At 38.9% G+C, this 25870-nt stretch overlaps 1 long non-coding RNA gene and 2 pseudogenes across 3 annotated transcripts; all 3 read left to right on the top strand.

The window, feature by feature from the left end:
- The first annotated feature begins 616 nt into the window (after positions 1-616).
- Positions 617-1740, top strand: LOC108291876. Its single transcript, XR_001820074.2, has 2 exons — positions 617-913; positions 1575-1740. It is a non-coding gene; the product is annotated as an uncharacterized LOC108291876 (long non-coding RNA).
- An 18977-nt stretch (positions 1741-20717) lies between these two features.
- LOC108291875 lies at positions 20718-23144 on the top strand (annotated as a pseudogene). Its single transcript, XR_001820073.2, has 2 exons — positions 20718-21228; positions 21644-23144. The product of XR_001820073.2 is annotated as an SH3 domain-containing kinase-binding protein 1-like (transcript).
- Positions 23000-25864, top strand: LOC108291870 (annotated as a pseudogene). The gene is made up of 2 exons (XR_001820071.2): positions 23000-23034; positions 24251-25864. The product of XR_001820071.2 is annotated as a ribonuclease inhibitor-like (transcript).
- Positions 25865-25870: the final 6 nt, after the last annotated feature.

Below are 25870 nucleotides of genomic sequence, written 5' to 3'. Positions count from 1 at the left end.
CTTTGGAATGAAAAAAAAAAAAAAAACTACTAATATAGTAAAGGATTACCTTAACTAACACAAAACTTCACAATCTTTCACTGTAAAGAATTACCTAGTAGAGGATTACCTTAACTAACTAGTAAATCTAGTAAAGGATTACCTTAACTAACGCAAAACTTCACAATCTTTCACTGAGGAAAAAAGTGAGTTTGTGGGCACTGGATAATCATGTTCTTGTATATTAACCTCTCACGTCCGCTGCAAACAAGTCTTAGAGTCATTCTTACACATTGACCATAAGGCAATGAGAGGTCCATTCTATCTAAATTTCCCTACAAAGTTGTTTGTCCTGCGCTGAATTATTCCAAAGGGATAAGAACAGTACAGTAACTGAACAAACGTCTCAGTGCTGATGTGTGACGTGACATCTAAAATTTAATCTGGTTTTGACTTGTGCTTCGATTCGGCTCACAGCATTTGGGGAACTTTGTAATATATCAGGAAATACTTTCATTTGCTCATGGCTTTGAGCTAGAAAATTACCAGCATTGTAGCACGATGGTAGTGCTAAAACTCTTCTTTGATTAAGGAAAGGTTCAGAGAGGAAGGTGCAATTCCAATGAGAAGAACGCAGCATCTACACAGTCCTGTAACTACACTCAGGTGCACCACCTGGGTACCCGGCCTCTCAATTCTGTTCCCAAGCCAGATTTCCTTTAGTTTCCTCCCACCAAGCCCAAACAGCTTAATAGAGAAGTCATTTTTATTGGCTCTATAGTGAGGCTTTCTACTTTCTTTCTTAGCTTACACAGTTTATTTACAATTCACATCTTAGGTGCTTATGCCTGAATGTTTTCACTCTTTCTGTCCAATAATTTCTGTGTTTCAGATGAATTCACCTTTGAAGAATACAATGCCCCTTGCAGTGCTGGTAAAGTATAAGTGGTTCAATCTAACTCCAATTGAAAGAAACTAAATAAGCATTTCAGTTAAACAGTAAAGACTAATCCCAACTTCAAAATAAATAAGCATCTCAGTTCTCTGCATACGGCTGCTTCTTGTGATGAATGTATTCTTTCCAAATCCTAAAATCCCCTGATGTACCATATTTCAAATGTATTATAGAATTTCTCAGAAAAAAAAAAGCAAGTTAAATAGAATTACTGGTGTCTTGGGTGACCTGTTTGAAGATGAATCCAAGAATTTGCCACATATAAAAACTAAATTATCTAATATGTAGTTTCCATTCTATACCCAATGGTGATAAATTCATCACTGATAGCCTTTCTAGGATATTTCTAAGTGTACACTAGTTAAAGTCAAGAAATTTGTCACTGTAATTATGCATATAGCACAGCATGAAAGGTGTGATCTATAAGACCTTCCTTTAGGATGATTGACAGTGTTCATCTTTGACACAGAATTTGCCATGAAATCTTTGCTTCTCTATTTTTAAATATGAAAAAAAATGGAGAACATCCCTATCATTAAAAGTTACTAAGTTCAAATATTTATAACTGAAATATAAAGAATTATTCTTAAATAGGTCACAGAATTTCCCTTATATTTCTCCCTTTTCTTTTACTATTTAGAATCTCAACAAGGAAATGCTTGAAAACAGGAACTTACGGACCTCATCAGATGAACTTCTTCAGAAATGAAGAACAGACTTACCGAGAGAGGACAGTAAGAGAAAGAAGGGAAGATCATTGGAAATATATAAAATTTGTATGTTGAATAAATTTATGGCATTTATAACTCTATCTTTTCTTTTGTTCTTTATCAATATCATATTCCCTTTCTTGAATATGTATCTATTCTCCATAGCATATTAAATAGCAAAAAAGCTATACAAAGAGGTACACCCAGAAACACTACAGGTGAATTAAAGTGGAATTCAAAAAAATGTCAATTAACCCACAAAAAGGAAAAAGAAAACGGCTTTTCCAAACATTGGAAACAACAGTAGGTCCATGAATAGATGAACGATTTGGCAGTCTGTGGCTCATCCTTACAGCTGGTTCTGCTGGACAGCAAAGAGGAACAAACGACTGACAGACACAAGGACTTGAGTGCGTCTCAAAAGCGTTAGGCTGCATGGGAAAAAAAGCCAATCTCAAAAGGTCACAATCTGTATGATTTCTTTTATGGGTGTGACTGTAAGTGGGTAGCATTAAAGAGTTTTTGTGATGATGAAATCCTGCCTGTGTGGAAGTGAAATCCTGCTTCCGATTTTTGGATTTAATTCCATCTCAAATTATTTTCTTGTTTATTGGGTGGTGAGTAAGTGAGTATTTAAATTGACTTGTTTTCCATGTAGCTTTCTAATGGTCCTATTAACATTGATTAACCAATTCAATCTTTTCCTGCTAATAAACCATGCCTCTGGGCCAGGTGTGGTGGCTCACGCCTGTAATCTCAGCACTTTGGGAGGCTGAGGCGGGCGGATCACGAGGTCAAGAGATCGAGACCATCCTGGCCAACATCCTGACCATCCTGGTAAAACCTCGTCTCTATGAAAAATACAAAAATTAGCTGGGTATGGTGGTGTGTGCCTGTAGTCCCAGCTACTCAGGAGGCTGAGTCAGGAGAATTGCTTGAAGCAGACAGGTGGAGGTTGCAGTGAGCCGAGATCTCGCCACTGCACTGCAGCCTGGCGCCTGGCGACATACTGAGACTCTGTCTCAAAAATAAATAAATAAATAAACAAACCGTGCCTCCTTTATCACATAATAAATTATCATGCATACTAAGGCTAGTTTCTAAATGGTCTATTCTAGTCCATTGAGTACCTGGTCTATTCTTTCATAAGGATTCAAATATTTGAATTACTGTAGCTTAATCAAATGTTTTAATAAGCTGCTATGGCAGATGTATTTTCATTTCTCTGTTTTCACTTTTTCTTGTATTACTGATTTGTGTCCCTACCAAACCTCCTGTTGAATTGTAATCCCCAGAATTGGAGGTGGGGTCTGGTGGGAGGTGATTAGATCGCAGAGGTGAATCCTTCATTAATGGTTTAGCACCATCCCCTTGCTGTTGTACTCGTGATAGAGTTCTGCAAGGTCTGGTTATCTAAAAGTGTGTAGTACCTCCCCCACACCTTGCTCATTGTGCTCTCGCCATGTTAGAAGCCTGGCTCCCTTTTAAGCCTTCTGCCATGATTGTAAGTTTCCTGAGGCCTCACCTCTCGAGAATCCTAGCAGAGGCCAGCATCATGCTTCCTGTACAGCCTGCAGAACTGTGAGCCAAGGAAACCTCTTTTCTTGATAAATCACCCAATCTCAGATATTTCTTTATAGCGATGCAAGAATGGACTAATGGAATTACTGAGATCATTATTTGTTCAAGTTAAAACTCTAGAATCTTTGAAGTTCATTATCCCCATAGTCAATTATGTCTTGTTTGGAATTTGATTGAATATATGAATGAATTTATAATTGTCCTGAGTGTCAATTTTTTGCATTTAATCTTCCCTATTCAAACCCATTTTATATTTATTTACTCAATTCACATGAAGCAAATTCTAACTCTGACTTAATTTCTAACTTTGGACTCAACTACAAAGTTAAAAATTTGCTTCATGGACATATATTGTCAGATACTTTGAAAAAATTAAAAAATGTATACGTGAGACAAATTAGAAGATTTTTCCAAGGCAGTGAAAAGCTAAAACAGTATTTCTCATTTGCTGATCGATGTCATTGAAACGTTTTAAGCAAGATAGTAATTCTGATTTGCCTTATGGATAGTCATCTTCAGGCAATGGCAAGAAGAAGAAAGCAAGTTTTTCCTGAATCCCAGGTTCACAACCCATTTGTGCAGAGCTGAGCTCTCTTCTTCGTGCTTAACGAAATGATTTAGGAGACATATCTCTATTCCACATTTACACAATTCTACACTTTGAAAATGATTTATTTTACTATCATCCACATACTCATATCTCTTTGAAAGCCAAACCTGTATCTTAATCATATCTGTGCAGCCTGTTCACCCAACACAGTGCTGGGAGGTTGTGGGCACTCATGAAAACAAAGGAGTGATTGAGTGTGTCAGTGCCTGAGTGAGCCGATTTCTGTAGGTAGAAAGTTAGAGGTGACATGGAGTAACACTAAGGTGTCCGCACACGCTAGTAGGAAAAATAAGCTAGAAAAATCATTTTGACCCAAACCTGGTTTGAGCTGTTTAATGTTTCACAAACACTTTAAGGAATAAGATTTTGATACTTTTCCAAAGTCAAACTAATGAGAAGGAAAAACATTTGGTTATTTATTGGGACTTTGAGCAAAACTTGTTTAAAAGTACATTTCATATTCAGTGAGCTTTAAGTGGGAAATCATGACCACTATCTTGCAAAAGAAACTGTTAACAATTATTAGAAAGGTAAATACAAATGATCTTTGTTATAGTTTCAGTTGTATCCCCCAAAAATATATGTTGAAGTCCTAACCCCTGGTACGTATGAATGTGACTTTACTTGGAAATAGTGTCCGTGCAGATGTAATTGAGATGTAAGTTAAGATGAAGTCATACTGGAGTAGTGTGGGTCCTTAACCCTGTAAGACTGGTGTCCTATCAGAAGAAATGATATGTGTACAGAGGAAAGGTGATGCAGACAGACACACAAGGAAAACTCTGTGTGACGATGGAGACAAACACAGGAACACCAAGGACTACTGACAACATCAGAAACTAAGAGAAAGGCATGGAGCAGATTCTCTCTTAGAGCGTTCAGTGGAATCGTGATCCTACAAATACCTTGATTTTGCACTGCCACCCTCCAGAACCAAGAGAGAATGAATTTATGTTATGGTAAGCCGCCGACTCTGCAGTATTCTGTTATGGCAGTCCTAAAAAATTATTATAATCTCAAATTAAAATAATATCTTTTCATCATTGGCCAAGTTTACTTAGCAAAGTTTTAATTGTCATTTAAGCAGATTCAAATGGTTGAGTGGAGGAAGAATACATGTTTTACATATTTCCACAGAGTTTAATTTCACAATGAAAATGTCTTCTGTAATTTAAAACAAGCCAAAAAATATTAAAATCTGGGCCAGTGCAGTGGCTCACAATTATAGTCCCAGCTACTCAAGAGGCTGAGCATAGAGGGTTGCTCAAGCCCAGGAACTGGAGACCAACCAGGGCAACACAATGAGAACTCATCTCTATTTTAAAAAATAAATAAATAAGAAAATCTGAGAGGTGAGGTTCAGTTTTCCATTTCTAGCCTTCTGTTATGCTTAGAGCTTGTCTCACAAAAGACAAATCTCTGTGTTCTTAAAGTTCTCCAGGAACAACTTTCTTGTTTATTTCTGTGGTAACAAGGAAAATTAAAAGATGATTTATAATGAAAAAGCAAATCTATGCATGAATGTCTGGGTGAAGGGTTGATTTATTAATCTGTTTCACATACCCCCAAAGGGATGTTTGATTATTATTTAATGCAAAGTAGACGCATTGTTAAAGATCTTTATTAAGAATCTTTTTTTTTTTTTGAGGCTGAGTCTGGTTCCATCGCCAGGCTAGAGTGCGGTGGTGGGATCCTGGCTGACTGCAACTTCCGTTTTATGGTTTCAAGCAATCCTCCTGCCTAAGACTCCAAAGTCCTGGGACTGCAGGCATGCACCACCATACTAGGCTAATTTTTTATATTTTCAATAGAGACAGGGTTTCACCATGTTGGCTAGGATAGTCTCGATCTCTTGACGTCATGATCCTCCTGCCTTGGCTTCCCTGAAGTGCTGAGATTACAGGCGTGAGTCAATGTGCCCGGCCAAGAATTTTTAAAACATAAAAAGCCACTTAAACAACAATAATGTGAGAAATATCTTTGTGCATTTCACTTAGTCTCAGGCGCCTTGTAAAATTTAGGCATGTGAATTAATACAATAGCAAAGAATATTCAAGATACTAAAGGCAAGGGTTCTATGTAGATTCAAGTTGTTGTTGAGCAAAGTTTTGCCTAAAAAAATCTGTGCCAAGATTTAATGTGTACTTAATTAGACAGGAGGAAACTTGTCCGGTCCAGTAAATGATCTCTGATTACTCAAAGTCTGTTAATATATTAACAAAAGACTTTCATCATCAGTACACTTGAATAACACTTGTCCCAAAATACTCTTTCCAGATTACTGAGCAGCTTAATGCAAAATTAAATTGCCTCTCTGTAGCAGGCATAAAAAACCAAAATATTGAAAATAAAAGGGAATGCCTTTATCAAAGTGTATAAGTTAAAGAGCACTTTCCTATAAAATATTTTATAATTCATATTGGGCTCACAGATAAGTATTATGAACTGTGGTAACTTTCTTTTTTCTTTTCTTTTTTTTTTTTTTTTGAGACGGACTTTCACTCTTGTTGCCCAGGCTGGAGTGCAATGGTCGCAATCTTGGCTGACTGTAACTTCCACCTCCGGGTTTCAAGCAATTCTCCTGCCTCAGTGCCCTGAATAACTGGGAATACAGGCACGTACCACCACCCTCGGCTAGTTCCGTATTTTTAGTAGAGATGGGATTTCACCATGTTGGCCAGGCTGGTCTTGAACTCTTGACCTCAGGTAATCCACCAACCTTGGCCTCTCAAAGTGCTGGGATTACAGCCACTGCACCTGGCCAACCGTGGTAACTTTCTGTTTTGACAAATTTTAGATAAAAACATAATTTTAAAAAGATAAAACCATGATTCTTAAGCAAATATAAAAAGAACACACATATCAAAGAAATAACCAGTAGGGTGTTATTATGAATTCAAAGAGTGTATAAAAAGCTAAGATATTTACATACAATTAAACAAACAAACAAAAACATGTTAGGATAAGGGTGACATGTTAGGTATAAAACTGGTTGACATAAAATATGGTAAAAATCTTAGGTTTCTGTTCCATTGGACAGAAATTATTTATATCAGTACTTGATAAAAGTCAACCAGTAACTTTAGTAAGTTTGGAATCTTTATGATAAACAATGAGATGAACTAAGGATATTACCCTAGATAATACTTAAGTTACCCTCACTCCAAGATAGTGTTGAAAGAATGTGCAACCATCATTTTTACCTTATTTTTGAGTTTCTGGTAATTTTTTTCAGAGTCACCCCTCACCAAAGATTGTTCTTTTTTAACTTATATTTTAGGTTTGGAGATACATGCGCAGGTTTGTCATATAGGTAAACTGAGTGCCATGAGGGCTTGGGATATAATTATTTTATTATCCATATAAAAAGCATGGTACCCAATAGGAAGTGTTTCAATCCTCACTCTTCCATTCTCTACCCTCAAGGAGGCCCTGGTGTCTGTTGTTCCCTTCTTTATGTCCACGTGTACTCGATGTTTAGCTACCACAAAAAGTGAGAACATAAAGTATTTGGTTTTCTGTTCCTGCATTAGTTTGCTTAGGATGATGGTCTCCAGCTCCATCAATTTTGCTGCAGAGGACAGGATCACCTTCTTTCTTGTGACTGTATAGTATTCCATGGTGTGTATGTCCCACATTTTCTTTATCCAGTCCACCATTGATGGGCATTTAGACGGATTCCATGGCTTAGCTATTGTAAATAGTGCTGGAATGAACTGCATGTATGTGTCTTTATGGTAGAATGATTTATATGCCTTTGGGTATATACATAATAATGGGATTTCTGGGTCAGATAGTAATTCCATTTTAAGATCTTTGAGAAATCACCAAACTGCTCTCCACAATAGGTGAACTAATTTACATACCCACCAGCAGTATATAAGCATTCCTTTTTCTCCACAACATTGCCACCATCTAATAGCCATTCTGACTGGTGTGAGATGGTATCTCAATGTGGTTTTGATTTGCGTTTCTCTAACGATTAGTGATATTGAGTATTTTTTCATATGCTTTTGGCCACATAAATGTTTTCTTTTGAAAAACATCTGTTCCTGTTGTTTGCTCACATTTTTATGATGTGTTTGGTTTCTTGCTTGTTAATTTGTCGAGGAAGTTCCTTAGAGACGCTGGATATTAGACTGTTATCAGATGCATAGTTTGCAAATATTTTCTCCCATTCTGTAGGTTGTCCGTTTACTCTGCGGATAGTTTCTTTTGCTGTGCAGATGCTCATTCATCTAATTAGGTCCCACTTGTCAATTTTTGATTTCGTTGCAATTGCTTTTGACATCTCCATCATGAAATCTTTTCAAAAGCCTATGTTCAGAAAGGTATTTACTAAGTTATCTTTCAGGATTTTATAGTTTTTGGTTTTACATTTAGGTCTTTAATCCATCTCGAGTTGCTTTTTACATATGGTGTAAGGAAGAGGTCTAGTTTCAAACTTCTGCATATGGCTAGCCGGTTATTCCAGCACCATTTACTATTTTTTATTTTTTTATTGCATTTTAGGTTTTGGGGTACATGTGAAGAACATGCAAGATTGTTGCATAGGTACACACGTGGCAGTGTGATTTTCTGCCTTCCTCCCCTTCACCTATATCTGGCATTTCTCCCCATGCTATCTCTCCCCAACTCCTCACCCCCTGCTGTCCCTATTTCCCCCCAACATACCCCAGTGTGTGGTGCTCCCCTCCCTTTGTCCACGAGCTGTCATTGTTCAACACCTGCCTATGAGTGAGAACATGTGGTGTTTGATTTTCTGTTCTTGTGTCAGTTTGCTGGGAATGATGGTTTCCAGGTTTATCCATGTCCCTACAAAGGACACAAACTCATCGTTTTTGATGGCTGCATAATATTCCATGGTGTATATGTGCCACATTTTCCCTGTCCAGTCTATCATCGATGGGCATTTGGGTTGGTTCCAGGTCTTTGCTATTGTAAACTGTGCTGCCATGAACATTTGTGTCAAGCACCATTTATTGAATAGAGTACTTTCCTCGTTGCTTGCTTTTGTCAATTTTGTCAAAGATTAGATGGTTGTATGTGTGTGGCATTATTTCTGGGCTCTCCATTTTGTTCTATTGGTCTGTAAGTCTGTTTTTGTACCAGTACCATGCTGTTTTGATTAATGTAGCCCTGTAATATAGTTTGAAATTCAGTAATATGATGTCTCCTGCTATGTTCTTTTTGCTTAGAATTGCCTTGGCTATTTTGGGGTTCCATTTTAAAATAGATTTTTCTAGTTCTATGAAGAATATCATTGGTAGGTTGATAAGAAGAGCATTGAATCTGTAAATTACTTTTGGCAGTATGGCCATTTTAACAATATTACTTCTTCCTCTTGATGAGCATAGAATGCCTTTCCACTTATTTATGTCATCTGTGATTTCTTTGAGCAGTGTTTTGTAATTCTGGTGTAGAAATTTTTTACCTCCTTCATTAGCTATATTGCTAGGTCTTTTATTCTTTTTGTGGCAATTGGGAATGGGATTGCATTCTTGATCAGCTCTCAGCTTGGATGTTGCTGGTATATAGGAATGCAACTGATTTTTATACATTGGTATTGTAGCCTGAAGCTTCACTAAAGTTGTTTATCAGATCAGGAGGTTTTAGACAGAGAGATGGGTTTTTCTAAATATAGAATCATATCATTTGCACACAGGAAGAGTTTAACTTCCTCTCTTCCTATTTGGATGCCTTTTATTTCTTTCTCTTGCCTGAATGTGCTGGCTAGGAATTCCAGTACTATGTTGAATAGGAGTGGTAAGAGAAGGCATCTTTGTCTCATCCCAGTTTTCAAGAGAAATGCTACCAGCTTTTTCCCATTCAGTATGATTTTGGCTTTTATTATTTTGAAGTATGTTCCTTTAATGCCTAGATTTTTGTGCATTTTTAACATGAAAGTATTTTGAATTTTATTGAAAGCCTTTTCTGCATCTATTGAGGTGATCATGTGGTTTTTGTTTTTAGTTCTGAGCTCTGTTTATGTGGTGAATCACATTTATTGATTTATGCATGTCGAACCATGAATAAAGCCCACTTGATAATGGTGGATTAGCTTTTCTTTTTGGAATAGGTTTATTTAATATATTTTTTAAATTATTTCCATCAGTTTTTGGTGAACAGGTGGTATTTGGTTAGATGAGTAAGTTCTTTAGTGGTGATTTGTGAGATTTTGGTGCACCCATCACACAAGTGTTAATGGGAGAGGGTGTCCAGGTTCTTGGCATCTTGAACAAAGAATTAGACAAAATGCACTAACAAAGCAAGGAAGGAATGAAGCGTTTATTGAAAATGAAAGTACACTCCATAGTGTCAGAGTGGGCCTGAGTATAGGGGCTCAAAGGCCCCATTAAAGAATTTTTGGTAGTTTAAATACCCTCCGCTTGGGGTATGCCCTAAGTAAATGAAGAGGATGAAATAAAGTTACAAAGTCATTTACTTGGCCTATGCCCTATGGAGAGGATATTTTCTGTTAAAGCTGAAGTATGAATCAGCCGTATGTTCCCTGCCTCCAGACCCTATTTTCCAGCCTCACAAGCAGTATACACTGAACCCAATTTGTAGTCTTTTATCCCTCACCCCCTTGCCACACTTTCCTCACAAATCTCAAAGGTTCATTGTATCATTCTAATGCCTCTGCATCCTTAAACTTAGCTCCTGCGTATGGGTGAGAATATACAAAGTTTGGTTTTCCATTCCTGAGTTACTTCATTTAGAATAATAGTCTCCAGTCCCATCCAGGTTGCTGTGAATGCCATTAATTCACTCCTTTTTATGGCTGAATAGCATTCTGTCATATATGTACATGCCAGTTTCTTTATCCACTCATTGATTGGTGGACGTTTGGGCTGATTCCATATTTTTGCAATTGCAAATTGTGCTGTTATCAAAATATCATCATCATTCTTCACAGAGATAGAAAAAAAGTCCTAAAATTCATATGGAACATAAAAGGATCCCACATAGCCAAAGAAAGACTAAGCAAAAACAAAACAAAACAAAACAAAACAAAAACAAAAAACAATCTGGAGGCATTGCATTACTTGATTTCAAACTATATTATAAGGCCATAGTCATGAAAACAGCATGGTACTGGTATAAAAATAGGCATATAGACTAATGGAACAGAATAGGGAAACCAGAAATAAACCCAAATATTTACAGCCAAGAGATCTTTGACAAAGCAAATAAAAACATAAAATGGGGAAAAGACATCCTATTTAACAAATGGTGCTGGGATAATTGGCAAGCCATATGTAGGAGAATGAAACTGAATCTTCACCTTATGCAAAAATCCTCACCTTATACAAAAATCAACTCAAGGTGGATCAAGGACTTAAATCTAAGACCCAAACCACAAAAATTCTAGAAGATAACATTGGAAAAACCTTTCTAGACAATAACTTAGGCAAAGATTTCATTACCAAGAACTCAAAAGAAAATGCAATAATAATAATTTGAAAAAAGATAAATAGGTGGGACTTAATTAAACTAAAGAACTTCTACATGGCAAAAGGAACAGTCGGCAGAGTAAACAGACAACCCTCGAAGTGAGAGAAAATCTTCACAATCCATCCATCCAAAAATGAATTAGCTTTTTGATGTGCTGCTGGATTCAGTTTGCTAATATTCTGTTGAGGATTTTTGCATCTATGTACATTCAGTATATTGGCCTACAGTTTTCTTTTTTTGTTCCGTCTCTGTCAGATTTTGGTATCAAGATAATGCTAGCCTCATAGAATGATTTAGGGAGGAGTCCTTCGTCCTCAAATTTTGGAAGTAATTTCAGTAGGAATGGTACCATTTCTTCTTTATACATGTGATAGAATTTGGCTGTGAATCTGTGTGATCTTGGGCTTTTTCTGGTTGCTAGACATTTTATTACTGATTCAATATCGGAAATCAATATAGGTCTGTTCAGGGATTCAGTCTTTTCTTGGTTCAGTCTTGGGAGGTTGAATGTTTTCAGGAATTTATCCATTTCTGGTAGGTTTTCTAGTTTGTTTGCACAGAGGTGTTCTTAGTAGTCTCTGAGGTTCTTTTGCGTTTCTGTGGAGTTGGTGGTAAACTCTCATTTTTATTTCTGATTGTGCTTATTTGGATCTTCTCTCTTTTCTTCGTTATTAGTCTATCTAGTGTTCTGCCAACCTTATCTATTCTTTCAAAAACCAACTCCTCAATTCATTGATCTTTTGTATGTGTTTTTGCATCTTAACTTCCTTCAGTCAAATTCTGATTGTGGTTATTTCATTTCTTCTGCTAGCTGTGGGGATGGTTTACTCTTACGTCTCTAGTTCTTGTAGATATGATGCTAGGTTGTTACTTTGAGATCTTGTAACTTTTCGATGTGCATGTTTAGCATTATAAACTTCCCTCTTTACGCTTCTCTAGATGTGTCTCAGAAATTCTGCTCTTTTTTATCTTTGTCCTCATTCATTTCAAATAATTTCTCAATTTCTGCTTTAATTTCATTGTTTACCCAGAAGTCATTGAGGAGCTTGTTATTTAGTTTCCATGTAATTGTATGGATTTGAGGGATCTTCTTAGTATTGGTTTCTATTTTTATTGCACTGTGGTCTGAAACTATGTTTGGTATGATATTGGTTTCTCTGAATTTGCTGATGATCCTTTTATCCAATTATGTGTAAAATTTCAGAGTAGTTGCTATGTGCAGAGGAGAAGAATGTATATTCTGTTGTTTGTGGGTAGGGAGTCCTGTCGATGTCTATTAGGTCCATTTGGTCAAGTGTCGAGTTCAGGTCCTGAATATCTCTGTTAGTTTTCTGTCTCAGTGATCTAATACTGTTAATGCCCTGTTGAAATCTCCCACTATTATTATGTAGGAATCTATGTCTCTTCATAAATCTATGAGAACTTGCATTATGTATCTGGATGCTCCCATATTGGGTACATATATTTAGGATTGCTCGGACTTTTTAAAGTCCTCTCGTAGTGGGCTTATCATGCCTGATTAAATGAATATTTTCAAATATTAACACACCAGGCATACTTTAATATAATTGTATCAATGTACCCAATTATATACAGGTTAAAATGAAACAGATTTTTATTAAATAATGTAAATAACTGTATGCCATGAAAAATAAGGAGATTCAGTAAAAGTGTTCTTTTTTTCTAAATTCTAAAGTAGACCACACAAAGCAGATATTTTAAAATGTTTAATTCAATCCACAGAAGTAAAATCTACTAAATTAAGAGTTAGATATTGTATTAAAAGAAAGATAAAGGACTTTTTTCATATTCATTAAAAATACAAATAATGCCTACCATCTTCCAAAAACATAATCATAATTTAATTTTTCTTCTTAGGTTTTTCTTTTTTTTTTTCCAGTCCTAGTAATTCTTCTTTTGCTTGATCTTGCGTCAAGCATTCTTTTTTAAGGATTTAATTCTGAATTAAAAAGAGTCTTGGAAGCCCTGCCTCAAGCCACTGGTACAATCTGAAATTTGACAAAGGAATAACACCTCAGAAGACTGAGTTCAAGAGTCCATTCTGTGAAATATCAAAGTTCCAAGTGTCTACTAGGGTTCTTTCCAGATGCCTTCAGCAAGCATAAAGAAGCAGAAATCTGCTTAATAATGAGATTGATTTATTAGTATAACCAATAATGTAAGAATGGAAGAGTGCAAAACTTTCTACTGGAATACCACACATAGCTGTTTCATAAGTGTTGGCGCAATCATTCTCTGAGAGTAAGAACATATTGCATATGGTGAAGGCACTGACAAACATTTTACCTATCCAAATTTAACCTGTGGGAGGCTGTTTCTTCTGATTTGATCATTCTTCTCAAGTAGCTGTTATAATGTTAATGAAGTACCTAGCAAATATAGTAAAAGACATCTTGGCATTTAATCTTTTAACACCTTTATTAAGGTATATTGTGTCTATGAAGAACTGCACATATTTATTATGTACAATTTGATCAGTTTGGAAATACGAAAACACTTATGATACTATCACCATAATCAATGCAGAAGATATATCCAATGTCTCCCACAGCTTTCTTGCGTCTCTTTGTTTTTGTTTTGGTGAAACAACAATAAAGCACATTTTGAAGTGCAAAATATGATACTGGTAATTACAGGCACTACATCGCACAGTAGATATCTAGAATTTATTTATCTAACATGACTGAAATTTTATAATCATAGAACAACAATTCCTTATTTCCACTACTCCCAAGGCCCCAAGAGCCACATTGCATTCTCTGTTTCTCCTAGTTTGACTACTACTGATATGTCATATAAGTGGAATATTCTTGTATTTGTCCTTCTATCATTGGCTTATTTCACTTAGCATAATGTCCTCCAGGTTCGTGGATGTTGCTCCAAACGGCAGGATTTTCTTATCTTTAAGGCTGAATAATATTCAGTTGTATGTATATACCATTCTTAAAATCCATTCATGTGTAGATGGATGCTTGGGCTGATTCTTGGCTAATATGAGGAATGCTGCCACAATCATGGATGTGCAGATATCTTCTCAAGATGCTGATTTCAATACTTTTGAATATATACTCAGCAGTGAGATTGCAGGATTATATGGTGGTTCTACTTTTAATTTTTTTGAAAAACCTTCATACTATTTTTCATAGCTGCTTTCATTCCACCAACAGTGCATAGGGGTTCTGATTTCTCCACATCTTCACTAACATTTGCTATCTTTGTTTTTTTTTAAGTATATTATAGCTACCTAACAAGTGTGAGGTGATACATAGTTGTAGTTTTGACTTGCATTTCCATGACAATTAATTATGCTGATTATCTTTTAATATATCTGTTGGCCATTTGTATGTATTCTTTGGAGAAATGAAATTTTGTAATGACATAGAGAAAGCAATTCTAAAATGTATGTGGAACCACAAAACACTATGGCTAGCCAAAGTGATCTTGAGGAAAGAAAACAAAGCTGGAGGTATCACAATTCCTGATTTCAAAATATATTACCAAGCTACCAGAATCAAAACAGCATGGTACTGGCATAAAGGCAGACATATAGACAAATGGAATGGAAAAAGCCCCAGAAATAACCTCATACATATAAGGTCAACTGATTTGACAAGGGTCCCAAGAATACACAATTTCCCAACACCATTTGTTGATCGTCTCATCAACAAATGGTGTTGGGAAAACTGGATATCTACATGCAAAGAAATGAAACTAGGTCTTTACCTTACACCACACACAAATATCAACTCAAAGTGGATTAAAAATTAAATATAATACCTGCAATTATAAAATTACTAAAAGAAAACATATGGGAAATTTCTTGATAATGGTTTTGGCAATAATTTCTTTGACACAACACCAAAAACCCAGAAAACAAAACTGAAAAAAAGAAAAACAGAGAGAGAGGTAGAATTGCATCAATCTAAAAAGCTTTTGCATAGCAAAGAAAAAAGCTAACAAAATGAATAGGAAATCTATGAAATGAGAAGAAAAAAATTGCAAATAATATATCTGATAATGGATTAATTTCCAAAATATATAAGGAACCCCTACAACTCAGTTGGAAAAAATCAAATAACCTGATTTTAAAACTGACTTAAAAATTTTTTGAAGGTATCATTTTTGGAAGGCAAAAGAAAGAGTTGCCACTGGTTACTTCACTATATAGTGTTTTATGGTCAAGAAGTAATACTCAGTTACACTTATGTAAACAAAGATAAGGAAATATTTACAAATTAACATTCTAAAAGGTAACATGACTGTAAAGCCAACACAAAGCAGTGAAAAATATTCTAGCAAAACATCAAATAACTGCCATCTAAACATATTGCAACAGAAGATAAGTGATAATCCCATAACCCTTGTTAAGCACTCTAAAACCAATGTATCATTTAACAAAAAGAAAGTCAAATTATTTTTTGTATAAACATATTTGGCAGTAAATCTTTTATAAACCTTTAAATGACTAAGCCAACTAAAATTGAGCCAAAAGTGACACTGGCATAAAAGGAAGAGTAAGGAAATCCAAAATAGCTCCATGCTCATGAGTTGAGAGACTTAATCAGATTAAGATGATGATACTCCCCAAATTGATGTACAGATTCATACAATTCTATAAAAATTGCAACCATCTTTTTTATGGAAATGGACAAACTGATTCTAAAATTCATTTGGATATGCTAAAGGCTGGGATTAGTCACAACAATATTAAAGGGGGAAAAAACAAAGTTAGAGGACTCCTTCTGATTTTGAAGTTTATCACAAAAGCTGTAGCAATCTGAAGACAGCATGGTACTCACATAAGGATAGATATAGAGATCAATGGAAGAACATTGAGAGTCCATAAATAAATCCACACAGTTTTGGTCAGTTTATTTTTGAAAAGGATGCCAAGAATGTTTAATGGGGAAAGAATAATATTTTCAACATAAATCATGGGAAAACGAGATACCCAAACACAAAAGAAAGATTAGAGTTGGACTCCTAACTCACATAATATACAAAAAACTAATCAATTACAAACCCAAATGTAAGAGCTAAAACAATAAAACTCTTAGAAGGAGACATAGGTATAAGTCCTTGTGACCTTGGATTAGGCAATACTTTATTAAACATGACACCAGAAGCACAATGAACCAAAAGACATTTTAAAATGTATTTTATTAAAACCAAAAACTTGTATATGTCTCAGGACACTATCAAGTGTGAAGAGACAACTCCTAGAACAGGAGTAAATATTTGAAAATTATATATCTGATAAAGATCAAAGATCCAAAATATATAAAGAACTCTTACAACTCAACAATAAAAAGATAAACAACTGAATTAAAAGACAGGCAAAGGAATTGAGCAGACATTCCTCTAATGATGATACATAGATGATCAGTAAGCACATGAGAATATGCTCAAAGTCATTACACACTAGGAAAATGCAAATTAAAACCACAATGAGATACTTCTTTATATCCACTGTGGCTATCGTTCTAAAAATTAAATATAGAAAGAAAAACAAGTGTTGCCAAAAATGTGGAGAAAATGAAATGCTCATACGTTGCTCTTGGGAATTTAAAATGTTTCAGCCACTGCGAAAAATAGTGTGGCAGCCCTGCAAAAAGTTAAACATTGAGTTACCCATGACCCACAGATTCACTCCTGTATATATTCCCAAGAAAATCGAAAGCATATGCTCCTGCAAAAACTTGTATACAAATATTTATAGCAGAATTACTCACAATAGCTAATAAGTGAGAATAACTCGATGTCTATCAGCTGATGAAAGGATAAAAATATGTGGCACATCCATACATTGGAATGAATATTGTTCAACGTTGTTCACTCATATAAAGGAATGAAGTGCTATGTATGTGCTACAACGTGGATGAACTTTGAAAACATCACGCTATGTGAAAGAACACACACACAATAGGTCACATATATTATGATTCTATTAATATGAAATGTCCAAATAGGTAAATTCATAAAGATGTAAAGTAGACTAGTGGTTGCCAGAGAATGCATGAATTAGTATTTCCACATATTGAAAATAGGAAGGGACTGCTAACATGTATGTGTTTTTTTTTTCCTTTTTTTTTTTTTTTGAAGGTGATGGAAATGTTCTATAATTACATAGTGGTGATAATTACACAACACCATGAGCATACTAACAGCCACTGAATTGTAAACTGTAACATAATGAATGTTACATAATGGGAATTTATCTCCATTTAAACATTGCATAAAAATAGCCAGCTCTGGAAAAAATTTACTGTTTTTTTTTTTTCAGATTCAATGTTATAAATGAAGGAAATAGTTTCCTTTCCTGCAAACCTTATTGTACATTTATTTAGATTTTCTCTTTCACTGTCCCATTTCAGATTCTTGAAAAATCAGATATTTTAAGACAAAACTCTTTCCCTCGTTTGGAACACATTTATCCTATTATCCTGCATACATAGTTAAGTTTCTGGTCATTACTGTTTCTACCATGGCCTCCACTATACATATTAGTACTGACATTCAACGAAAGAAAATAAACAGGGAAAGATCACTGAGTACTTTCTTTCCTATGCAATGAATCCTAGAATGGCCCTGAAATCTGGTGCCAGCTCTTCTATGCTGCACTCTGAGAGCAGCCCTGGCCTCACTGGGACCTCCTGGGAGATTTCTGTTCAAAATTACCGTTTTAGCTGACCTTGGTCCTACTGTGGATCTTAAAACAGCACTGTAAACTGGCTCCAGGCCCTCTCTGGGAGACAAGCTCATTCATAAACCAGAGGCAGGCCTGGAGACCTTGGTCTCAGCTGTATACAGGCCCTGAAGCAGCCCTGTTACTTGATATCCATTCCTCTCAGCTGCAATCTGGACCACTGCTGTCTGCCTAGGAACCTACCTGGTGACCCAGCAGGAGCCCTCCTAAGGACTCAGAGGAAGCCATATCCATCCACATCACATATCTGGTAACTAGCCCACAATCTGTGGACTCTGAAGGAGACCCTCAGCCCTGTGCCAAACCTACTGACCAAGGTCTGGGAGGCAGTCCAATTAACCCAGGGAACAGGCAGAATCTAAGCCTACTAGAGCCCCAGGTAACAGGCCTGCCAACCACAGACCTCACTGTTGACCCAGCAAAACCATGGGACCTGGCTCTACCTCCAGTTGACCACTATTCTGGAAGAAATCCTGTCATCCTGGGAACCCAGCAAGAGCATCCTGAGAAGCTTGACCTGCAAAACCAGCCTATAAAGATGGGGAAAGGTGTTTGCTTCTTCAGATCCATAGACACCAATGCAGAGTTACACAGATAATGATGAACCAGCCAAACACAATACCTCCACAGGAAACTCCGGTAACTAACCCCCAACCCAAATGGAGATCTACAAATTTCTCCCCAAAATTCAAAATTCAAAATCATCATCTCACACACTGCTGAGTGAGATGCAAGAAAATACAGATGGACAAAATTAGAAAACAATGCACTAACAAAAAGAGAGGTTTACTAGCGAATTAGAAACCATTAAGAAAAAAACACAAAAAGTGTATAAGAAGAGAACTGAATATTTTAATGGAAATCTTCAACAGCAGACTGGGTCATACAAAAGAAAAAATTAGCAACTTGAAAACAGGTCATGTAAATAGTTTAATTAAAGGAAGAAAGAAAAAGGATTAAATAACAGTGAAGAAAGTATAAAGGACCTATGGAATACCATCAAGCATACACATACAGCTAGTGCTCGACTTACGACCATGGTCGGGACCGCGGACCGGTCGTAACACAATTTGGTCGTAAGTTGAGTAGCCTATATGTACAGTTGAAATGGTGCACGTGGAGATGGTAGTGCTGCCAGAAGCTGGTCCGCACTGTCGTACGCCCAGCTGGGCAACGTTTGCGCTGCCAGAAGTGGAGCAGTCGTGGCTAGCGATTGTGGTCGTAAAGTTGAATGGTCATAAGCCGCATAGGTGGTAAGTCGATCAATACCTTGTACACAAATTATGGGAGTCTCAGAAGGAGAAAAGAAGGAAATGAGCAGAAAGCTTATTTAAAGGAATACTGGAAGAAAAATGTAAAAGCTAGGGAAGACCAAGTATTGGTGGCAATATGGGGATATGAAAATCCTCATGCACTACTGGTAGAATTGCAGTGTGATGTAACCATTCTGGAGAGCTATTTGTCACTATTTAGCCGCTGAACTACATGCCTCTGAAAGAGCATTCTCACTCCTGTGTACATGCCTTGCAAGAGGATTTACCTGTCTCAAAGGGTATATGTAAAAAGATATTTATCAAAGCAGTATTTGATAAGGCAGGACAATAGAGACAATCTTGTTTTTATTATTAGGAGAGTGGAAACATTAAATGTGGTAGATGATCACCAAAGACAGCTATAAGGCAAAAAAATGCAATTAATAAGATACATACATATAAACATGGGAGGATGTTTTAAAACTAGGCAATGATCAAAAAGAGTAAGAAATAGGCAAAGTCTAAGTCACAATACTAATTATGTAAAATAAAAATACATACTTAGGACTTTCCTTTCCAGTAATGACATGCAAGGAAATTGAGACCAAACTTCCTACTTAAACTAAAAATGGTTGGTTACATGTATACTCGCTGGAGGTATTGAAAAGCAAAGACTGTGAATAATTATGAATCCAAAGTTCAGAAGCAACATAGCAACCCAGAGGGGCATTTCTGTGTTTTGAAGGCACTTTCCCCTTAGGGTGTTTAACGGCTCCAGAATATTTGGCTGAGAGATTTAGAAGCACATTTTAAAGTCTTTAGTCAATAAAATGGTAGCATCTAGAGTCCAAGGCTCTCCAAATTGGGGCAAGGAGAGGTTCCTGATAGACCCTTCACATACAGTGTTGTGATATCAAACTGAAGGTATAGTTCAAATGGTCCATAAACATATGAAAGGATGTGTAAAGTCATTAATAATGAAAATTAAGACAAGATACTGCTTCACCCATCAGACTGACAAAAGGTAAAATGCCTAGCAAAGTAAACTGATGGTAAAGATAAAATAAACTGAAAATATCCCATACTGCAGATGGGTGTTGAAATCCTTGTACCACTTTGAAGAGCAATTTACCAATATCTGGTAGATTTCAAGATATACATACATATATAGCCTATAACCCCATCTCTGCTGTATACCCTAGAGAAACTCTTGTAAATATGCTTAAGTAGACGTACCATATTTGTGGCGATATTGTTTGTAATGTTGAAAAAAACTATGAAGAATCTAAAATCCAGCACTAAGGGAACAGAGTAACAGGTTTCGCTACGTTCATAGAGTGTCATGTAGATGATCATTAAAATTAATGAATTATATCCTCATTATCAATGTTAGTAAGTCGTAAAAACATAATAGTGAAACTGAAGAGAGGAGGCTGGCTGCATGATGGGAGATGAGACTACTGGGAAGAAGTTACCTGCAACTACAGCAACTCCAGACTCGTCGGAAATGGAAATAGACAGCAGGACAAAAAGCAAGGATTACTGCAAAGTAATATTTCCATATGAGGCACAGAATGATGATGAACTGACAATCAAAGAAGGAGATATGGTCACTCTCATCAATAAGGACTGCGTTGACGTTGGCTGGTGGGAAGGAGAGCTGAACGGCAGACGAGGCGTGGTCCCCGATAACTTCGTGAAGTTACTTCCACCAGACTTTGAAAACGAGGGGAATAGACCCAAGAAGCCACCACCTCCATCTGCTCCTGTCATCACACAAGGGGCAGGTACCACTGAGAGCAAACATGAACTTAAAAAGATACCTCCTGAAAGACCAGAAATGCTTCCCAACAGAACAGAAGAAAAAGAAAGACCAGAGAGAGAGAGCCACAACTGGATTTACAGAAGCCCTCCGTTCCTGCCATACCACCAAAAAAGCCTCGGCCACCTAAGACCAATTCTCTCCTATGAGTGAGAACATGTGGTGTTTGATTTTCTGCTCTTGTGTCAGTTTGCTGAGAATGATGGTTTCCAGGTTCATCCATGTACCCGCAAAGGACACGAACTCATCGTTTTTGATGGCTGCATAATATTCCATGGTGTATATGTGCCACCATAGGCAGGTGTTGAACAATGAGAACACATGGACACAGGGAGGGGAGCATCACACACTGGGGTCTGTTGGGGAGAAATAGGTGAGGGACAGCATGGGGTGGGGAGTTGGGGAGAGATAGCATGGGGAGAAATGCCAGATATAGGTGATGGGGAGGAAGGCAGCAAATCATACTGCCACGTGTGTACCCATGCAACAATCTTGCATGTTCTTCACATGTACCCCAAAACCTAAACTGCAATAAAAATATTTTTTTAAAATTCTCTGAGCAGACCTGGTGCACTGCCCCCAAGAAGGCCAGATCGACCGGTGGGTCCACTGACGCACACCAGGGGTGACGGTCCAAAGATTGACTTGGTGGGCAGTTCGCTTTCTGGCATCCTGGACAAAGATCTCTCAGACCACAGCGATGACATCGACCTAGAAAGTTTTGACTCCGTGGTGTCATCTACTGAGAAACTCAGTCATCCGACCACAAGCAGACCAACAGCTACGCGGAGGCGGCCTCCATCCCAGTCCCTCACCTCTCCATCCCTTTCAAGCCCTGATATCTTCGACTCCCCAAGTCCCGAAGAGGATAAGGAGGGACACATTTCACTTGCGCACAGAGGAGTGGACGCGTCAAAGAAAACTTCCAAGACTGTTACCATATCCCAAGTGTCTGACAACAAAGCATCCCTGCCACCCAAGCCGGGAACCATGGCAGCAGGCGGTGGGGGGTCAGCCCCTTTGTCCTTGGCGGCACCCTCCCCCCGTCATCCAATTTGGGAACAGCTGGACACAGAGCCAACTCCCCGTCTCTGTCCAGCATGGAAGGAAAACCAAAGATGGAGCCTGTGGCCAGCAGCCAGGTGGCTGTGGGGGAGCTAAGGACACAGGTCTGCGAGCTGAGGAGCATCATCGAGAACATGAAGGACCAGCAGAAACGAGAGATTAAACAGCTATTGTCTGAGTTGGATGAAGAGAAGAAAATCCGGCTTCGGTTGCAGATGGAAGTGAATGACATAAAGAAAGCTCTACAATCAAAATGAATACTTGACCAATGCAATGTCACATTATTCATCCTGAGTCTGAGGCTCAAATTTTCTGCCCCAGCCAAAATAATCTTGTGCCAAAAGATTAAAGGTTTGCCTCAACATGTCACTGTTTGAAAGATTAGCACAAAAGTCTTGATAGCACAACACAAATTCCATCCAAGAGGAGAATCTTTCCCAGGGTTTAGTCCTGGGCTGGCACTTGTGACTTACACAGAGCAAAATTGTGCTAAAGGCTTTTCTACTCTGAGATCTCAATGCGAAATGAAAACTCAGGCAGTTTAGTCCATAGTGGTGCTTTTTTGATGATATTTTCCATTAATAAAATGTAATTTCTGATTATTCGTTTACAAGCTTTATAATTTTATGATTTTTTAATTGTGTTTTATCACGGAATCCCCTAGTGTTTGTACTACACGTAGTCAGAAGCAAGTGTCCTTTTCTTTTGCTTCAGGCTGAGAGCTGCTTGCTCTTTGTCCCCCCATTAGGATTCTATTACATATTCAATTTTAGGTTCAAGCTGTCCCTTCCCCTGCCAGCCAGCCCCACTGCCCTAAGAGAAATTTTAGCTTATATGAGATGGTATATTTACAAAAAGAGAAAGAGAAAATCTGGTATTTGCAATGATCTGTGCCTTCTTTTCACCACCCTCTTGATTGGAGCTTTTGTGATGCAGCTACCATGATTCAAAAAAATTTAAAAATAAAAATTAAAAAAAAAAAAATCTGCCACTTATCCAAGTCCACTAGAGGCCACTGTCTTCTCTCACCCTAGCCAAAGGTCCTGAGAGGAGACAGCTGTGAAGTTTGGCGTGCTCTGTGGTACCAGCTGTGACTTCTAAGTTTCTCCTAGTTTTAGGTTGTTCATGAAACCAGAAATGTCACGCCTGCTTGATTTTTCATCAGCCAAGTTAAACCCCTGCTTTCTGTCCTTTGCACCTTTTGCGTGAACAGAACATGCGTTATTAAAGCAAAAATAAATAAAAGTAAAATGTAAATAAAAAAATAATAGTAACAAATTTTGCAATATGTACATACCACTTATATATATAATACAAAACACAAAATTATGCTATATGTTATTTACATAAATATGGATTAAGAACAGAGAAACATATCTTGAAGAATACATGTCAACGTCCTAATCCCACAACATTGGGAGGGAAATGAGATTGAAGAGAATTACAAAGGAAACTCCAGCCGTATTTGTCCTGCTTTACTTCTTTTTAAGGGTGGGGGGATCTGGTAAAAACTGGAAAACTTGCTAGACAAATTCCAAAAAAGCCCTATCATTGCCATGCTTCATTTCTTAAGAAGAAATGACCTTAAACAAATGTGGCAAGTATTTAATTTCATTAAGGTTGGGTTCATGTGAGCTACAAGTGTTTTTTTCTTGTTCTCTATATGTGTGAGTGTATACATAAAAGATTTCATAATGTGAAATAAATTATTTCATTCTATGATAATGTGACAAAAGAAGCAAAGATGTGAAATAAAAACTAACAGGAAGGAATCTACTGTAAGCAGTGTGGCCAGGGATTCACGCTCCAAAGAAGGGATGCTTAGGCTGAAATATGGAGAAACAGAAAGAAAGCTGAGTTTAAAAAAGTTCAAGCAGAGTAGTATGTAAATAGACACACCAATGTCTGCAGTCTAGGATGGCATTAAATCTGCTGATGGTTTATCTGTGATCATCATTCTACTACAAGTTCTGTAAGAGCATGGATACTGAATATCCTGTTTAACATTGTATTTTCATCACCAGAATGGTAACACACAGTATGGCTCAAAAAAAAAAAATTCCCAGATGAAGTGAATGACATGGTTTAAGGGACTCAAATGTTAGAGTGCCGCTGACTCTGGCGGCTGGAGCTGTCGACTCATTCATCCCGTTCCGCACGCTGGAGAATGAAGCCGGCCGTCCAGCTCTTGGTCTCCAGGCCCGCGACCGTCCGCCAGCCGTCCCGAGGCCACTCCCCACCTCCGCCGTGAGTGTGGACATGCAGTGCCTGGACATCCAGTGCGAGGAGCTGAGCGACGCTGGGTGGGCCGAGCTGCTCCCCTGCTCCAGCGGTGCCAGGCGGCCAGGCTGGACGACTGCGGCCTCACAGAGGCCAGGTGCAAGGACATCAGCTCTGCACTCCAGGCCAACCCTGAGCTGACTGAGCTCAACCTGCGCAGCAACGAGCTGGGCGATGCTGGCGTGCACCGCGTGCACCGCGTGCTCCAGGCCCTGCAGAGCCCCTCCTGCAAGATCCAGTTGAGCTCCCAGAACTGCTACCTGACAGGGGCCGGCTGCGGGGTCCTGTCTGGCACACTGCGCTCCCTGCCCACCCTGCAGGAGCTGCACCTCAGCGACAACCCCTTGGGGGATGCGGGCCTGCAGCTGCTCTTCGAGGGACTCCTGGACCCCCAGTGCCGCCTGGAAAAGCTGCAGCTGGAGTACTGCAGGCTCTCATCTGCCAGCTGCGAGCCCCTGGCCTTGGCGCTCAGGACCAAGCCGGACTTCAAGGAGCTCAAGGTCAGCAGCAACGACATCGATGAGGCCGGCGTCCGCGCGCTGTGCCAGGGCCTGAAGGACTTCCCCTGCCAGCTGGAGACGCTCAAGCTGGAGAACTGCGGTGCCACCTCGGACAACAGCAGGGACTTGTGCAGCATCTTGGCCTCCAAGGCCTCCCGCGGGAGCTGGCCCTGGGCAACAACAAGCTGGGCGACGTGGGCATCGCAGAGCTGTGCCCGGGGCTGCTGTACCCCAGCTCCAGGCTCAGGACCCTGTGGATCTGGGAGTGTGGCCTCAACACCAAGAGCTGCAGAGACCTGTGCCGTGTCCTCAGGGCCAAGGATAGCCTGAAGGAGCTCAGCCTGGCTGGCAACAAGCTTGGGGACGAGGGTGCCCGGCTGCCGTGTGAGAGCCTGCTGGAGCCTGGCTGCCAGCTGGAGTCGCTGTGGGTGAAGTCCTGCAGCCTCACAGCTGCCTGCTGCTCCCACTTCAGCTCAGTGCTGGCCCAAAATAAGTTTCTCCTGGACCTGCAGATAAGCGACAACAGGCTGGGGGATGCAGGCGTGCGGGAGCCCTGGGCCAGCCCGGCTCCGGGCTGCGGTCACTCTGGCTGGGGGACTGCGACGTGAGTGACAGGAGCTGCGGCAGCCTCGCCGCGACCCTGTTGGCCAACCACAGCCTGCCCGAGCTGGACCTCAGCAGCAACTGCCTGGGGACGCGGGCGTCCTGCGGGGGATGGAGAGCCTGTGGCAGCCGGCCTGCCTCCTGGAGCAGCTGGTCCTGTACGACATCTACAGGATGTAGATGGTCTTTGGAGATGGAGAACCGGCTGCAGGCCCTGGAGAAGGAGAATTCATCCCTGAGTGTCATCTCCTAAGCCGCTTCCTCCCCGCCGGGCTCCTGAGACCCGCTCTCCCTGGACAACCGGCCTCAAGGCACCCCTGGGCTCTC

Source organism: Cebus imitator, unplaced genomic scaffold, assembly GCF_001604975.1.
Source record: "Cebus imitator isolate Cc_AM_T3 unplaced genomic scaffold, Cebus_imitator-1.0 Scaffold469, whole genome shotgun sequence".
NCBI classification, from domain to species: Eukaryota; Metazoa; Chordata; class Mammalia; order Primates; family Cebidae; genus Cebus; species Cebus imitator.
This window is presented reverse-complemented; position numbering and strand designations above follow the sequence as displayed.